We start from the raw sequence: 17,492 nt of genomic DNA, 5'->3' as shown, positions 1-17,492 counted from the left end.
AATAATAAAGAAAAAAGGAGTGGAGGGCAGTGGGAGAGAAGGTGGTATTTAAGTTGGAAAACTGGGGATAAACAGTCAAAAAGCGGTAGACGACTAAATGCAATTTGGATATACAGTCTGTACATATACTGGATCTACACCCATTCTTGCATGAACTTATGTATGTATGGATTTATTTACACCTGAAATGAGAAAACACAATCACACACCAAAATAAACCTAATGGAAGAGGCTGGCAAAATGGAGGGTGAAAAAACTAAGGTGGTTCTTTAAGAAATCAAGATAGCAGCTAAGCGGCCAAACCACCAAGAAGCCTAATTAAGACAAAAAGAAAGCGCCGAGAATCTGTGCAAAGATAATGAAGAAAGGATCACAGAGAGGGAAAGGATGAGAAGAGGAATAATTAGCAGGCCTCTGCAAAGTGATGGAGAAACCTGGGTAAAAGGGATGGCCGTCTACACCACCTTCCATAAAATCACATCAAGTGCTCCTTCTCTGCTTCCTTCATGTTTCCCTCCCACACCTTGTTCCCACGCCTCTGCTTCTAGGAGAGAGATCACATGCTACACGTTCCTACCCAAAGAAACAAATAGCCACGAAAGAACACACACCCATTTCTGGAGGTGATGAATATGTTTAGTACCTTCATTATAGTGATGGTATCACAGGGGAGTGCATAGGAGAAAATTCATCAAGATGTATACAATCAATGTGTGCAATTTGTTGTAAAAAGAGGGAGGCAGAGAACATCAAGTTAAGGCAGCAAATGTTAACAGTTGATGAATCGCAGTTAACAACTGATGAATTCAGTTGATCAATATATCAAGATGCTTTGTGCTGTGCTTGAATTCCTCCGCCCACCACCCCCACAGGTTTCAAATTGTATCAAAATTCAGAGGCCTAGAAGCTGTGAAGAAAGCATTTGTGCATTCCTACTTAGCAAATGCAGGATGTAAGGTGTCAACTGAGAGAAGAGGCAGAGCTGAAATAAAAGCAAGGTTATTTATTTGGGGTCTCAGAATTGCAGTTTGGGAAAGACACCTGTGGGCAGCAACCAAAAGAGTGCCTCTACCCTCCCCACCCCCATCTAGGGAATAAAAGTAAGAGGTTTTTGAAGACAAGAGGGAATGCTTGTATAAGTCATTTACTACGAATTCTGATGACCAAGACTGGTGTTGGTGGCAGGAAAGTAAACTTGGTGACCGTACCTGGTTTCTAAGGCTATCACTAAGCGGGGTCTCTCACTGTAGCAAGCTGCAGGTGTTTGGCCCGGTTCCAACATTTGTGCTTCTCCTACCGGTGAGGATGTGCATAAGGCCCATCTCCTTCCTGGCCTCTGGCTCCATTGGAAAACCTGTTGACATAAGTGACTATTTCATGTCACCTTTCACAATGTAATATATTGAAGAAGATAATATTAAGAGGCCAAAAGTGAAGCTTGGGCTCATGTCCGTGTTGTGGTGAAAGCAGGCAACCCAAACCCTAAAGCCCTTGATGCAGTGGCTGGCACACAGTGGGTCCTCCATATAGGGTTCTAGTATATGGGGGGGGGGTGTTGGTTACCAAGCAACCATTTCGCATTCTCTGGGCCCCCCGGGGACTCTCGGTGGAGATAGTGGGGTGGTGGGATTGTGGCTGAGGCTCCCCTTGCCCAGCAAGAAGCAGGCGTAGGTCTCAGGCCAGGCCAGTAGGATGCTCCGTCCTTGGAACGGGAACCTCCAACAGCTGGAGCTCCTTCCCCCTGAGTGGTGGCACCCTAACCACTCTGTCCTTGCCAGGCGACTATTCCCAAGGGTCTCTCTTTCTGGGGCTACCTTGCTTTCAGCCCAGTCCTCCAGGCCCCCCTTGGACTCGGGGAATGCCCATTATCCTTCCAGCTTCTTTTCTTTTCCCTCGGCTAGTCAAAATCCTCTTCTCTGGCTTAGGACACTGACACATGGAGACAAGGGGCTCTGAATCTCCTCAGCAAGAGGGCTGCTCTGAGCTGTCCCCAGTCCTAGTGACCAGAGGGCTGAAACCCGGAGGGGCTCTCGAGGGCAGGATGCAAGTCCTTTAAGCGGACTTCAAAGCCTTAACAGGACCTTGGAAGACTGCCAATCCTTCTTGTTCATGCCACTCCAGCCCCACTGGCCTCCTAGCTAGTTGTCCCACCCAGTGGCACCCTGCTACCTCAGGGCCTTTGCACTTGCTGTTCCCTTTGCCTGGAATGCTCTTCCTCCAGAAATCCCCCAATCTACGCTTCTCCTCTTTGCTCAATGGCATCTCCTCATGGGGCCTCCCTCAATCACCCTACTTCAAAAATACACCTGTCTCCTTTGCCTACTTCAGTTTTCTCCAGAAACTTCCAACATCCCACATCATCTGCTTATTTGTTTTTCTGTCTACCTCCTACGCCCTGTGAGGGCAGGCTTTTGCCCAACTTGCTCACTCCCGTATCCTCAGTACAGTAACCTGGCCTGTGGTAGGTGTCAATAAACGTTTGTAAACCCGAGGTGCCGTCTGGGTGGACGCGGTCAGGAACCTGGTGGAAGGAGCGTTGGTCGCAAAGGGTCTTGGCTGACTCAGTCCTGGCAGACAAGTGCCCTATTGGGGTCCTGGAAGGATCCCTCTCTGCCACTCTCCCAGTGACCTGCGTGCGGGGGAGGGAGCCACGCAAGGCCCGGCCAATCTGGGTGGAGAGCCACTGTGTCTTGGAAGACTCATAATAATAATGATGATGATGATGATGATGATGACGGCAGCTTTTATGGTTGCGGGTGTTTTTTCCTAGGTCTCTGTTAAGTGCTTTATATTCACTATCTCGTTTGCGTCTGGTATCGTTCCGAAGAGGTGGTCCTAGTACATCCATTGGATACATACACATATATTTTAATGTTTGTTTATTTTAGAGACAGACAAAGCACAAGCGGAGTCGGGGCACAGACAGAGGGAGACAGAATGGGAAACAGGTTCCAGGCTCTCAGCAGTCAGCACAGAGCCCGACGCGGGGCTCGAACCCGCGAACCGTGAGATCATGACCTGAGCCGAAGTCGGACACTCAACCGACTGAGCCACCCAGGCGCCTCTATTACATCCATTTAAAGACGGGAACCATGGGGCTTGGAGCGTGTCAGTAACAGGCTCCACCGCCTCAGGCCACTTCCCTGCAGCCCGGCCAGGAGCTGCTCTGGGCCTGAACGCTGCATTTCCGCCCTGCCCAAAGGAGGGGGAGTGGGCGCTGGGCCGCCGGGCGTGGGAGGCGGGGCTTCCCGCGGAGGCGGGGCTGCTGGTGGTAGGGGCCCAGAGCGTGCGACGCCCCGAGGACCTTCCCGCCAGGGGCCAGGCTGCGCGGCGGGCGGCGGCGGCTCCTCACCGGAAGCGCGGCGGCCGCGGGGGCGGCTCCTCACCGGAAGCGGGCCGCGGCGGCTGCGGCGGCTCCTCACCGGAAGCGCGGCGGCGGCGGTGGCTCCTCACCGGATGTGCGGCGGCGGCTCCTCACCGGAAGCGCGGCGGCTCCTCACCGGAAGCGCGGCGGCGGCGGCGGCGGCGGCGCCTCACGGAAGCGCGGCGGCGGCGGCGGCGGCGGCGCCTCACCGGAAGCGCGGCGGCGGCGGCGGCGGCGCCTCACCGGAAGCGCGGCGGCGGCGGCGGCTCCTCACCGGAAGCGCGGCGTCTGCGGCGCCGGGTCGTCACCGGAAGCGGGGCCGCGGCGGCTCCTCACCAGATGTGCGGCGGCGGCGGCTCCTCACCGGAAGCGCGGCGACGGCGGCGGCGGCTCCTCATCGGAAGCGCGGCGGCGGCGGCGGCTCCCCGGAAGCGCGGCGGCGGCAGCGGCGGCGGCTCCTCACCGGAAGCGCGGCGGCGGCGGCGGCTCCTCACCGGAAGCGCGGCGGCCTCGGCGGCGGCTCCTCACCGGAAGCGGGCCGCGGCGGCGGCGGCGGCTCCTCACCGGAAGCGCGGCGGCGGCGGCGGCGGCGGCTCCTCATCGGAAGCGCGGCGGCGGCGGCGGCTCACCGGAAGCGCGGCGGCGGCGGCGGCGGCGGCGCCTCACCGGAGGCGCGGCGGCGGCGGCGGCGGCGGCGCCTCACCGGAGGCGCGGCGGCGGCGGCGGCGGCGGCGCCTCACCGGAGGCGCGGCGGCGGCGGCGGCGGCGGCGCCTCACCGGGGGCGCGGCGGCGGCGGCGGCGACGGCGCCCCACTGGAGGCGCGGCGCGGGCGGAGGCGCGGCGCGGCCTGACGTAACCGGGCGCTCGGCCCCGCCGAACGCGGCTGACGCTGCGCGGCCAGAGAGCAGGCCCCGCCGCCGCCTGGGCTTGGAACGCAGCGCGCGCGGCCATGGCCTCCGGCGCCGCAGCTAAGCGGGCGCAGGGCGAGCGGGCGGCGGGACGGCAGCCCCGGCCCCGGCCCCGGCCCCAGCGCGGGGCTGACCGTGTGCCCCCTCGTCTCGTCCCACAGAGGCGGACCCTCGACAGAGGCTGCTGCGCACCGTCAAGAAGGAGGTGGGTGCCGCAGGCGGGGGCGGGGGCTCGGGGCGCGATCCTGGGGGAGGGGGCTTCCAAAGATGGATCCAAAGATCCAGCAGACAGCGTTGGGATCATTAAGGTGCTCATAACAGAAGAGAGCTGTCCCTGCGGTTTTTGAAACAGAAAAGTTTCTGTGGTTTGTAAGAAGAATTTTCAAAGGAGTTTAATTTATTCATGTCCATTTGTTCACTTCACAAGTAACTCTTCAGTGCCTGTTAGCTACTAAGTGTTATCCTGTTGTTGTAGAATACAAACGTTCCAAAACCAGGCTCTGCACCCCAGGAGTTTGTTTTCAGCACTGTCCTTTGTGTTATTTACTCTATTTAGTGCTTACTAGGTGCCAGAGTCTCGTAGAGCTTGTAGTGATCATTGTTATTTTGTATTGGCATTTGTTCCAGTTACCGTAAGTTCCCGTGAGGAATCCGAGTTTTCAAGGACTGGGTAGAATCGACGGTAAGCGTGCAGAGTGAGTCGTTCAGTTTGCCAGGTAGAGAGGCAGAAGGGCCGACATTTGCAAACTGTCACGATTACGTGCTTGGCGGGGTACACAGCAGTGCAGAGGCGAAGGTGTGCGAGTGACCTTAGCGGGATTTATGAGCAGCTGGGTTTTGCTGGTAGAAAACGTGTGCTAGGACAATGGTTGGGAATGGGGTGAATACCTAGGTAAGACAAGCTTATGGAAGTTTCTTAGTGCTGTAGGAAGGAGTAGATCTTCCCCGATAGGCCTCGGGCAATTTCTTCGGTAGAATGCTTTTAGCGGCAAATAATGGGTGACGTCTAACAGTGACTAAAACAGCAGGAACCAGAAATGTTTTGATGGTTCAGTGATGTCATCAGGATGCCAGTCGTCTCTTGTTCAGGTTTGGAGCTGGTGGTATTTTTCTTTCTCCTTTCCGGGGTGGCTAATTAGCCACGGCTCCAGGTGTCACATTCTCGCACGGCAACTTCCAGTGGGTGGGAAGGACTGCTTTCCTTTGGGTGTTTCTTTTCACTAGGAAGAGGCTTGCAGCAGACTTCCTCTAACATCTTAAAGACTAGGTTAGGTCACACACTCATTCTCAACGGGTCCCTGGTAAATCAGGTTCTGTGATTGGCTTAGAATAATCCTTTCTCTTTTTGAAGCCGGGGTGAGGCCACCTTCTCTGTGTATGGAGACAATAAATATCCAAATAAAGTTGTGATTCTCTAGCAAGAATGAAGACTGTGCAATGGCTCTTAGGGAGGGAGCCAGCAGTATTTGATGCAGGGATTTTGGAGGATTTGAGGCAGAAGACTAATAGGATTAGATTTGAGTTAGGACACTCCGGTTGATGCATAAAATACAGATCACCAAGCCTTTTTCCTAAAGAGCCAGTGAATGTTTTAGGTGATGTGGTCTCTGAGCTCTGCCCTTGTAGTGTGAAAGTAGCCATAGCAGTATGCAAGTGAAGACATGGGACTATGCCCCAAGAAAACACTGTTTACAGAACCAGATGGCAGGTAGGATTTGGCCTGTGGCCGTAGTTTGCTGAAGCCTCATATGGAGGATAGGTTATAGGAAACCACATAAAGAGACTGGGAGGCAAAGGAAGCTCCTGTTTCCTTAGCCTAGTATTAGGCCATTATGAAACTTTCAGCTGTGTAGATTGAAAACGTCAGGGGGTTCAATTTATTCCATTAATTTTTCTTTCTGGGCCTTGTGTCTTTCTCACTTGTTTTGGTTAACTTTGTTTTAATCACTTAAGAAATAAGAATAATATTTGGTGCCTTTTTTTTTTCCCTGCGAAAATCATCAGTTAAGAACTCATGTTTGACTAGGGCGCTGGCAGGGGAAAGATAAAGCAGAGACCGAAACAGTATAGTTAATACGAATTTGTGATTCCTGACTCTAAAAAGTTAGAGGGTGAGAGAGAACTCTCAGAATATTCCGAGGTTTCCAGGTTGTGTGCAGGCATTTAAATTGGACGTGAAGAATGAGTAGGACTTTATCAGATGAACAGAGGAGAGCAGCAGGAATGAGGACACAGTAATTATGAGTTTTGATTATCTTGGCAATAACTGCCTTTAATAGGTGAACTATTTTTTAATTTTTTAAGAAATGAAGGAAAGGAAACAAACAAACAAAAAACTATAATCAGTAGTATGTTTTTATACTGGGTCTGATAGTTCTGTTTTTTCTAGAACAATCCCTGTTACTTCTCTTGATTCCTATCTGCCAGAAAAAATGAACTAAGTCCTAGTGTGTGGGAGAAAGTTAACTGATTTTTCATATTTGAGAGGAACTTGTATATGGTAGAACATAGTGGCAACCACCAGGATTCTCTTTTTTTTTTTTCTGAGTAAAATAGGATTGTTGCTTGTTGCACGCTTTCTGACATCAAGATTTCATCTATTTCTTTTAAACCATTCTTCAAATGGATATATAGGAATGTAGGACTTTTCAAGGCAAATACCAAGAAAAAGAGTTTCCAGGAAATGTATTCTGTGACATAACCTTCTGACTGTAACCACGTGTAAGACATCAACCCAAATAATAGAAATTTCGTATAACTCAGTTGTGTTGGAGGCACCCTAACGACACCCAGATTTGATTATTGACTAGAAGAGCTCACAGACCTCGGCATATACTTGTACTCGTGCCTGTGGTTTGGTATGGGGACAGGCTGGAAAGGCCAATCTGCACCGAGCAATATCGTGCATGGGGTGAAGTCCAGAGGAGACCAAGCGCAGGCTTCCAGGAATCCTTTCTGTATGGAGTTAGTAGGATGTGCTAAATTCCTCCAGCATGAAATTAGGACAGCACAAGTGAAATGTTGTGGGCCAGTACGAGGCTTATGGATACTCAGTGCCCGAGGTTTCATCAAATGCTAATCACATAGCCATCTTCTCCTTAGCATGTCCCCAAATTCCAGGTGTCCAGAAGGAAATCAAGTGTGCGGCCTGAAGCACATTGATTGTACCAGCACTTAGGCAGAGTGAGCGACTCTTAACCAGCTAGGGAATGGTGGGAACCCTCCTGAAATCCAAGATCCCAGGGAACCACCAAGGGCCAGTCATTCAAGCAGGATGTTCTGAGGGTAGCCCTCTTTGGCCCGCTGGATGAAACCTGTTCTGCATAGGAATTATAGCCCTGACTTAATTTTTGGTGCTGTCTTAAGAGTTTATTGCACTAGCAAGTAATATGATGGTTACCATGGTACTGGTTTCAGTTTCATCATCCATATGAAGTAGGTATTTGCACAAAAATTACTAGGGCAATATTAGGTCATTATAATCTTTTTTTATGTGGCTAAGCTTTCATTATGACTCTTACGTATGGTAAATGTAATGATTTTCGACTTAAAATTAGAATAAAATCTCTTAATTATATGGAAAACCCAGGTTTGATTCATAGTGCTGAATCCCTGTTTAAATTTTTTTTTTCAACGTTTTTTTAATTTATTTTTGGGACAGAGAGAGACAGAGCATGAACGGGGGAGGGGCAGAGAGAGAGGGAGACACAGAATCGGAAACAGGCTCCAGGCTCCGAGCCATCAGCCCAGAGCCTGACGCGGGGCTCGAACTCACGGACCGCGAGATCGTGACCTGGCTGAAGTCAGATGCTTAACCGTCTGCACCACCCAGGCGCCCCTGAATCCCTGTTTATACTTACAAGATATTTGATCATATTCACCAATTGTTTTCTTGCCTAAGTATACAAATAACTTTTGTATTTTTGTATTTTGCTGTATGTATTTTCATATACTTCCATATAGGAGACAGTCCCCCTATTGTGTTACTTTGATCTCTGTCTTAATTTTCAAGGTGACTGTATCATGCGTTAATATATGCTAAGAGTAGCTTCAGTGGATACCATGTGTTGTTGTTGGTGTTGTTTTATGCATTTAAGAAGCCTTATTTTTACAGAAGTTTTAAGTTCACAGCAAAATATAATCGAAAGTACAGAGTCTCCATATACCATACCCCTGTACACACCTAGCCTCCCCTGTTGTCAACATCTTGCACGACAGTGGTCCATTTTTAGTAGTATATTTGTTTCAGTTCCTTGGTTTAGTTTTGAGCAAGAGAGCATGCATGTGTGTGAGCAGAAAAGGGGCAGGGGAGAGGGGGGAAAGAATCCTGTGCTGTCAGGACAGAGCCTGATGTAGGACTTGATCCCATGAACTGTGAGATCATGACATGAGCTCAGATCCAGACTTGGATGCTGAACCAACTGAGCCACCCAGGCACCCTGAGAGCAGTGGTGCATTTTGTATGGACACTAACTCTTCATTTTGAGGCCCAGTCTCTAATTTGCATTAGTGTTCATCCTTGGTGTTCTAGATTCTAGGAGTTTTCACAAATGTGTAATGATGTGAATCCACCTTTGTGGTATCGTGTGAAAGAGTTTCACTGCCTTAAAAGTCCTCTGTGCTGTACCCCTTTATCCCTTCATTCACCCCAACCCTTACCTCCATAGCCGTGCTCTTTCCAGAGTGTCATATAGTTAGAATCATACGGTGGATATCTTTGAATGTTTAGAAAGTTAAAATTCCCTGGTAATTGAAGGTCGGCATTCAAGACATTCTTTGCCCTTTGTTTTGTTTTGTTGCTCTTCAGTAGAGGATCTGATGACCTATGCCTTCCATGAAAAAAAGCATGATTTCTCTAGCTGTGTGTCACCTAATGGGGAGGGTTGAGAAAAATGACATCATGAACCACTACATAGCACTCACATTGGGATCATCCTCCTCTGTGATGTGCGGTGGGTGTAGACAGACTCTCTAGCAATGGAAGAAGACAGTCCCAAGAGGTTAGAACTTTATCAAAGCGGAATGCCAAATCCTTCTTACTTACCTTGCCATTGGAAATAAGGTCAGGGAGAGTGTGTTTGCTATGGTGTGGCCATGCTGCAAAGGACAATAGCTATAGAGCACACTTTGTGAGGCAGTGTTTCATCCTAAAAGTGAACAGTCTCTACTGAAGGCTGGGGCAGTTCTGCCGTGTTAGAGCAAAATAAAGATACTGTCTTTTAACTCCTCTAGTAGTGGAAGTCCAGAAAAATCATGCTAGTTTCAGTTTGACATTGTCAGCTTACGACCATCATTCTCCTAACGATACCATTTTTCTCCAGTGTCATAGAGTCAGTCAGTGATGGTCATTGGAAACATCGGTTCACCTGTAGGTGTCAAATTCTGATAAAACCTATTCTTGCTTTTGGTCAATAAGGAGGAGAAAGTAAGATTTCTTAGTGCTTGAACCCTACCAATCGTATAATTACCATTCAGTGTAGTGCGGTTTCCAGGTGTGGTCCCAAAGGCATACTTTTTAACAAATCATAAGCCGTACACTTGTAATTTCCTCTATTTTTCGATTGTTGATTTAACATGTATTTTGCTTTCTTCTCTAGGAGGAGATAAGAATGCTGAGGAAGACTCTATAACCAGGTAGGATTTTTATGGATTTGTAAAAATCACATTTGTTGGGGTACCTGGGGGGCTCAGTCGGTTAAGGGTGTGACTCTTGATTTCCACTCAGGTTTGTGAGTTCAAGCCCCACGTCGGGTTTTGCGCTGACAGGCTCCATGGGATCTCTTCCCCTCTTTCTGTGTGCACTCACTCTCAAAGTATAAAGGAATGAAATGAAATGAAATGAAATGGAAATTGAAAGGAAAGGAAAGGAAAGGAAATGAATGAAGTGAAAATTATGTGTTTCCTAAGGGAACGCAGAGAACAAAAGCAGTTGTTGTGTGTTCTACCCTGGACTAGACACTATGTCTTATGGGTAACATCTGTTCAGTTATATAGTCACTGCATAGCTTTGCAAAGTAGCTGTGTTATTGTAGCCTACCTTTTATTTCTTTGGCAAATGTGGTTCAGGGAGGTGGATTACTTGCCCCACGATTGCATAGTTAATGAGTAGCTGAGGGCTTTGCCCATCAGCCCGTGAAGCTTCCACATCCATTCTCTGGTTCCTCAGCAGCTCTGAGATGAAGATAGAGATCCTAGTGCAGATCAACTCAGAATGTCAAAGGTAATGATGTCGGAACTCTAATTGAGGGTTTTCTTAAGAATCCAGGTTAGTCCAAGCATTTGCCCTTATATACTTGACCACTAGTGCTGACAAAAGTCATTAGTGCAGTGGCAACTAGTCCCTTGCTTTTACCATCAGAGATTTTAGGGTGGATGTCAGCTATGGCCATGGTGTCACGGCTTTTACATAATAAGCAAGATCTTGTCAGGCAGCACCTTAGATGTGGTGATATCTCCTCTTTTGAGCCAAATGATTTTTCTGTAAGGGAAGGATATCTAGTTGTAGACCATGTTACGTTAATTAAATTCAGCCTCTTTTTCGAGGATTTTGCTCTATGATTCTCTGTTGCCTAAGTTCCCAGTCTGGTTTCCCTTTGGGCTAGTACCCTTGACTAGTTCTAGGAAGCTTTTTCTTTGTTTGGAGTTGTGTTTCCCCATGACTTTTCTGTACTGTGTTTTTGCCTTTTAACTTTTTTCTCTGGTTTTCTTGGTATTTTTTTCCATTAATTTTTCCACTTCTGCCAGCAAAGGACTCTCCATTTCTCCAGAGGCCAAATCAAAAGCACTTAGAATCTCATGATTTAGGGAACCTCAGAGATTAATTCATCAAAATACCCTCTGGTACTTCAACCTCTGTTTAACTTCCTTGCCCAATGGTTGTTTCCATGGAGAACTTGAAACTCAAAAGAGATTGAAGTGACCTATTTGGATATGATAAGTGACAGAAATGAGATTTCAATTCGGGTTCTTTTCTTGGTTTCTTTCTTTCCTTTACTTGTTTCTTTTTTGTCTTCATCTTGCAGGCAAATGTTTTAATAATAGAAAGCTGGAGAGTGTTACTTATGAATACAATGAAGGAGAATAAGAATCGAATTAGCAGAGGAGAGCAGGTTTCAAGAAGAACAACACTGAGTTGGATAGGAATAAGAGTTTTAGAAGAGACGTCAGAATATGGGGGTTTATGCCAAGTAAGATAAAGGCGAATGACACGAATGAAGGACCCAGGATTAGGGGAGTTGTTTAGAAAGGCATATTCGGGGCGCCTGGGTGGCGCAGTCGGTTAAGCGTCCGACTTCAGCCAGGTCACGAACTCGCGGTCCGTGAGTTCGAGCCCCGCGTCAGGCTCTGGGCTGATGGCTCGGAGCCTGGAGCCTGCTTCCGATTCTGTGTCTCCCTCTCTCTCTGCCCCTCCCCTGTTCATGCTCTGTCTCTCTCTGTCCCAAAAATAAATAAATATTGGGAAAAAAAAAAAAAAAAGAAAGGCATATTCAACTAGAGTGTTCAAGAGGGTCCTGACCAGGTTTCTGGTTTTGTGTGTGTTGGGTTCATTGAAGGTGCGAGCATACTTCAGATTTTCTGATGAGAGAGATTAAAAATCATTTGAGCTGCTGGGAAGAGTCTGTTTACAGCAAGTAGAACTGTGATATCATCTACTTCCACCCCAACTGAGGGAGGATGGCTTAGATCCTCTGAAGGAATTGGGGGTGGGGGGTGGAGATTCTGAACAACAGAGATGTATGGCCCAAGGCAAGCTGTCTCCTCACTCCACTCTTTGCCTAAATCTGTGATGCCCTTCCCATGTACCTGGAGGGCTGGGCACGGGTAGGACTGACTTGTGAAATCAGTAAGGGAGCTTCATCTGGATCGGTGATAACATGCCTATGTTGAGGTGACTGTGTGGATGACTGAGACTCCCAATTCGCTTGTTCTCCAGGAGCAGGACATGGCTCCTACCCTCGGTCATTTGAGCCCATCCTTGTTGTAGGAGTCTGTGCCTTCACAACCTAAAAATTGAAAGGTTGGAGAAAGCCACTGAGCCATGCCAAAGAGTGATACAGGAGTGGGAGCTCATCGGGAAGAAAATATTCAGGCAGCGTATAGAGAAATAGAGGCACAACTACCAGGACCATTTTGTTTGCAGTCTGTCTTCTTGGGTAGCTGAATGCCCCTGAAGGCGTGGAAGGTCTTGCTAGTTATGATGGACCAAAATAAGGCAAGACCAGTGGAGGAGAAGAGTTGGCCTTGGTAAGTTTTTATCTTTTATTCTCTAGTTAGTACTTCCAGTCATATCATAGAAACATTTACTTTGGTAAATTTCCTTAATTGGATGTCTACCTGACACACAATGTAAATGTGATGCAACAACCCTGGATGGTCCACCATGCCCGCCATAAGTGTCGCTTCCATCTGTTAACGTATAATGCTATTACGATACCACTGACTAGATTCCCTATGCTGTACCTTTGATCCTTGTGATTTATTCATTCTATAACTGGAACCCTGAACTTCCCTCTCCCCTTCACCCACTTTGTCCATCCCTTCACCTCCCCTCCCTTCTGGCAACAGTCAATTCTCTGCATTTATGGGTCTGTTTCTGCTTTTTCTCTGTTTGCTCATTTGTTCCCTTTTTTAGATTCTACATAGAAGTGAAATCATATAGGATTTGTCTTTCTCTGACTTATTTCACTTAGCCTCATACCATCTAGGTATATCCATGTTGTTGCAGACGGCAAGATCTCATTCTGTTTTATAGCTGTGTAATATTCCAGTGTGTGTGTGTGTGTGTGTGTGTGTGTGTGTGTATGGGTGTGTGTGTTATGGTCTGTTCATCTGTTGATGGACAATTGGGTTGCTTCCATATCTTGTCTATTGTAAATAATGCTATTATAAAGATAGGGGTGCATATATCTTTTCAAATTAGTATTCCATTTCCCTTGGGTAACGAAATACCCAGTAGTGGAATTACTGGATCCTATGGTATTTGTATTTTTAATTTGTTGAGGCCCCTCCATACTGGCTTTCACTGTGGCGATACCAATTTACATCCCGACCAGTGCGCAAGGGTTGTTTTTTCTCCACACCCTGAGCAACCCTTGTTGTTTCCTGTGTGTTGAAATTGAGCCATTCTGACAGATGTGAGGTGAGAAGTCATTGTGGTAACGTTTGTAGATTTAATTTTCAACCATTTCAGAGAATTCCCTGCTTGTCACCCTTGGTTATGGAAACTCAGACTGGGTCTTTCCTGGAGATTTCACAGGTTAGGAGAGGTGGAGGCAAAACAGCGAACGGAAAGCTTTTTTAAAACGGGGTCCAAATTTTGTAAGACCTGTACTCTTGAAACCGTAAAACACTGATGAAAGAAATTGAAGGTGACGGAAAGAGAAAGACATCCGATGCTCATAGATGGGAAGAATACTTATTTTGAAAGTGTCTACACTACCCAAAGCAATCTACAGATGTAATGCAATCCCTGTCACCGTACCAGCAGCATTTGTCACAGAGCTAGACAAACAATCCTAAACGTTGTATAGAACCACAAAAGACCTTGAATGGCCAAAGCAATATTGCGAAAGAGGAAACCTGGAGGTATCGCAATCTCAGATTTCAATTTTATTCCAAAGCTGTAGTAATCCGAACAGTATGGTGGGTACTGGCGTAAAAAGTAGCCACATAGCTCAATGGACTAGAACCGAAAACCCAGAACTAAATCCACCACTGTATGGTCAGTTCATCTTCCACAAACAGGAAACACTACGCAGTGGGGAAAAGGCCGTCTCTTCACCAAATGGTGTTGGGAAGAGTGGACAAGCCACATGCAAAGAATGAACCTGGAGCAATTTCTTCACCATACACACAAATAAAATGTATTAAAGACCTAAGTGTGAGACTTGAAACCATAAAAAAAAAAATCCTTGAAGAGAGCACAGGCCGTCATTTCTCTGACTGTGGCTGTAGCAACATTTTACTAGTTCTGTCTCCTGAGCCAAGGGAAACAAAGCAAGAACAAACTATGGGGACTACATCAAGCTACAAAGCTTTTGCACCGTGAAGGAAACCGTCAAAACTAAAAGGCAACCTCTGGGATGGGAGAACATATTTGCAAATGTTTTGCAAATCCAGTAAAGGGTTAGTATCCACAACGTATAAAAAATTGATACAAGTCAACACCCCCCTCCAAAAAACCCCAGTTTCAAAATGAGCAGAAGACATGACCAGACATTTTTCCAAAGACACCATACAGATGGTCAACAGACACATGTAAAGATGCTCCCCAAAACTACAACGAGATGCCACGTCACACCTATCAGAATGGCTAAACTCCAGGACACAAGAAGCAAGTGTCTGCGAGGATGTGGAGACAAGGGAACCCTCTTGCACTGTTGGTGGAAATGCAAGTGGGTGAAGCCCCTGTGGAAAATAGTATGGAGGTTCCTCAAAAACTTAAAAACAGAACTATCCTATGATCCAGTAATTGCACTACTGGATACTACCCAAGAGAATACAAAAACACGAATTCCATGGGACACACGCACCCCTGTGTTTATTGCAGCATTATTTCCAGTAGCCATCTCAAGCGTCCTTTGACAAATGAGTGAACGAGGAAGAAGTCTTATATGTATGTGTGTGTGTGAATATGTATATCCATACACACACACACACACACACACACACACACACACACACACACACACACACACTGGAATATTACTCAACCATAAAACAATGAACTCTTGCCATTTGCAATCACCTGGATGGAGCCTGAGAGTAGTATGTTAAGCAAAGTCAGGGAAAGACAAACACCATATGATTTTACTCGTGTAGCACTTAAGAAACAACGGATGAGCAAAGGGAGAGAAAAAAGGGGGGAAAAAGCAAGAAACAGGCTCTTAACTGCCGAGAACAGATGGTTCCCAGAGACGAGGTGTGTGGTGGGCGGCGTGAAGGAGGTGATGGGGATGATGGAGTGAGTGCCCTTGTCATGATGAGCACGGGGTGAGTATGGAGTTGATGAATCACTGTATTGTACAACTTAAACTAATATAACACTGGGTTTTTAAAAAAAATTTTTTTCAACGTTTTTTATTTATTTTTGGGACAGAGAGACACAGAGCATGAACGGGGGAGGGGCAGAGAGAGAGGGAGACACAGAATCGGAAACAGGCTCCAGGCTCCGAGCCATCAGCCCAGAGCCTGATGCGGGGCTAGAACTCACGGACCGCGAGATCGTGACCTGGCTGAAGTCGGACGCTTAACCGACTGCGCCACCCAGGCGCCCCTACTGGATGTTAATATTACTGGAATTAAAATAAAACTTAGTGGAAGAAACAGAGGCCAACTTTTAATTATAATAAGAAACTTCGTTGAATAAACAGATAGCTGACCTTTCACTTAATTTTTGAAATTTTGTTTTTAAAAAAGTGAACATGTTTTTGTTGTATATTTTTGCTCTAAAGGCTTTCTGACAAACCTGGTCCTGGAGATTCATGGCCTACATCAGCTAGCCAAGACGTAGATTTCGGTACCAAGGTAAAGTACCCTCCTGTGAAACTCCCTTTCCTTCCCTGAATTTAGTTTTCTCCCTTTTTTACTCTGAAAATTTAAGAGTAGCCTGTGCATCATCATTTTATGTGTGTAATGGATATTTAGCAAGAACAAACCCCTCGACAGATACATGACACGTTGAATTTTTTGTTTTGTTTTGTTTTGTTTTACTTTGGTAAATCCTAGGGGTGGGGGCTGAGAAAAGAATCGGCTGGAAAATATATAATGACCGTTGAATTATATTGGGAAAAGGTTTCCCATAATGGAGGAAATATGACATTTGGTTAAGGATAAGGATGCTTACTGTGATACTAACATGACTGATAATACTGAAGCCTAATGAAATCTTATTGGATCCAATTATCTATTGTATGTTGCCCCCGCCCCAGGCAATTTTTATTTTGAGAGCGAGATACAGGATTTTCCTTTGTCTCTATCCTTTGTTCTATATTTAGACTAAAATAATATAGAAAATGTAGAAACTTAGATGTTTACATTATTTCTCAACATTTACCTTACAAAGGTGTTTCCCTGTATTTTTGAAATAACTCCATGAAGAGTAAGTTAAAATTGTGCATCTCCCTGAAGAATACGTATTTTGCTGAGAAGAGTAGCCCTATGAGCAGAGGCTCTTCTTAGCCAAGTTGTCAAGTTTCTAATTTCAGAAATCTTTCATATTCTAGCTTTTAAAAATATCTCCTCCTAGTCCTTGTGTCTGATTCTAAAATTTAAAGTTTCAGACATCTGGTAGTTATTTAAATATTCCTTTCAAAGCCCCTAAATCATTATAAGCTACTGGAGGTTAGGAAACATACTTGTTTGACTCCAGGAGCTCCTAGAATGAAGTCTTGCTTGGAAGAAGCAATGTCATAGGTTTTGAATGTGAAAAAATGAGTAGGGAAATGGAATTCCGTAGAATGGAATTTGAAAAGTAATGAAATAGGCATGATGTATCACAATTAGATATGTGAATTTAAAAAGTCAGGCTTCAGTTTATATTCCGTTTAGTGTTTAATACGTATAAACGCAAAGGAATTCTATTGAGAAAATCAGGAGTTACATACGAAAGAAGGTTACCATATATTTTTAGTCTCCTCCCATTGTGAGCTTAGAATTGCAGAAAAAAAGTCCTCAGCCTTTGTTTTTTCAACCCCATCTGTGTCCCGTCACATACATCATTTGAAGGTTCACATTTCTTTCTAGAATTCTCATTACCAGTTCTTTCTCCATAGTGAAAGTTGATGTGTTAGAAACCTTTCTTTTTCTGTTTTTTCGTTGGTCCAGTAAGAATTTATAGCTTTTAGGAAGCGATAGATGCCAGTAATCGAACAATTTATTTTATAGTGAAAAAACTTAAATATTACAGTATTTATAACCAGATAACTGTAGAGTGCTAAAAGTCAGTATTATTAGGGATACACTGTGAATCAAAGCCTCTGTTTTACGTATACGTTATATATATATACTATATATGCATACGCTATATATTTATATACTATATATATGTACTATATATATACTATATATATACTATATATATACTATATATATGTACTATATATATACTATATATATATATACACTATATACCTATAGTGTATATATATATGCTATATATATACACTATATATATACTATATATATATACACTATATATATACACTATATATATTCACTA

The 17,492-nt window shown here is 45.7% G+C and overlaps 1 protein-coding gene across 1 annotated transcript in view; it reads left to right on the top strand.

Moving 5' to 3' along the window:
* The first annotated feature begins 4,253 nt into the window (after positions 1-4,253).
* Positions 4,254-17,492, top strand: part of LOC125159782 (ankyrin repeat domain-containing protein 26-like) — a 33,956-nt gene continuing 20,717 nt past the window's right edge. The window contains exons 1-3 of the mRNA XM_047848407.1: positions 4,254-4,478; positions 9,871-9,907; positions 15,727-15,799. The gene's annotated coding sequence lies outside the window, so the exon portion shown is untranslated. The remainder of the gene's footprint in view (positions 4,479-9,870; positions 9,908-15,726; positions 15,800-17,492) is intronic.

This window comes from Prionailurus viverrinus, unplaced genomic scaffold (assembly GCF_022837055.1).
Source record: "Prionailurus viverrinus isolate Anna unplaced genomic scaffold, UM_Priviv_1.0 scaffold_61, whole genome shotgun sequence".
NCBI lineage: Eukaryota > Metazoa > Chordata > Mammalia > Carnivora > Felidae > Prionailurus > Prionailurus viverrinus.
The sequence above is the reverse complement of the archived record's forward strand: the minus strand, read 5'-3'. Positions and strand labels throughout refer to the sequence as shown.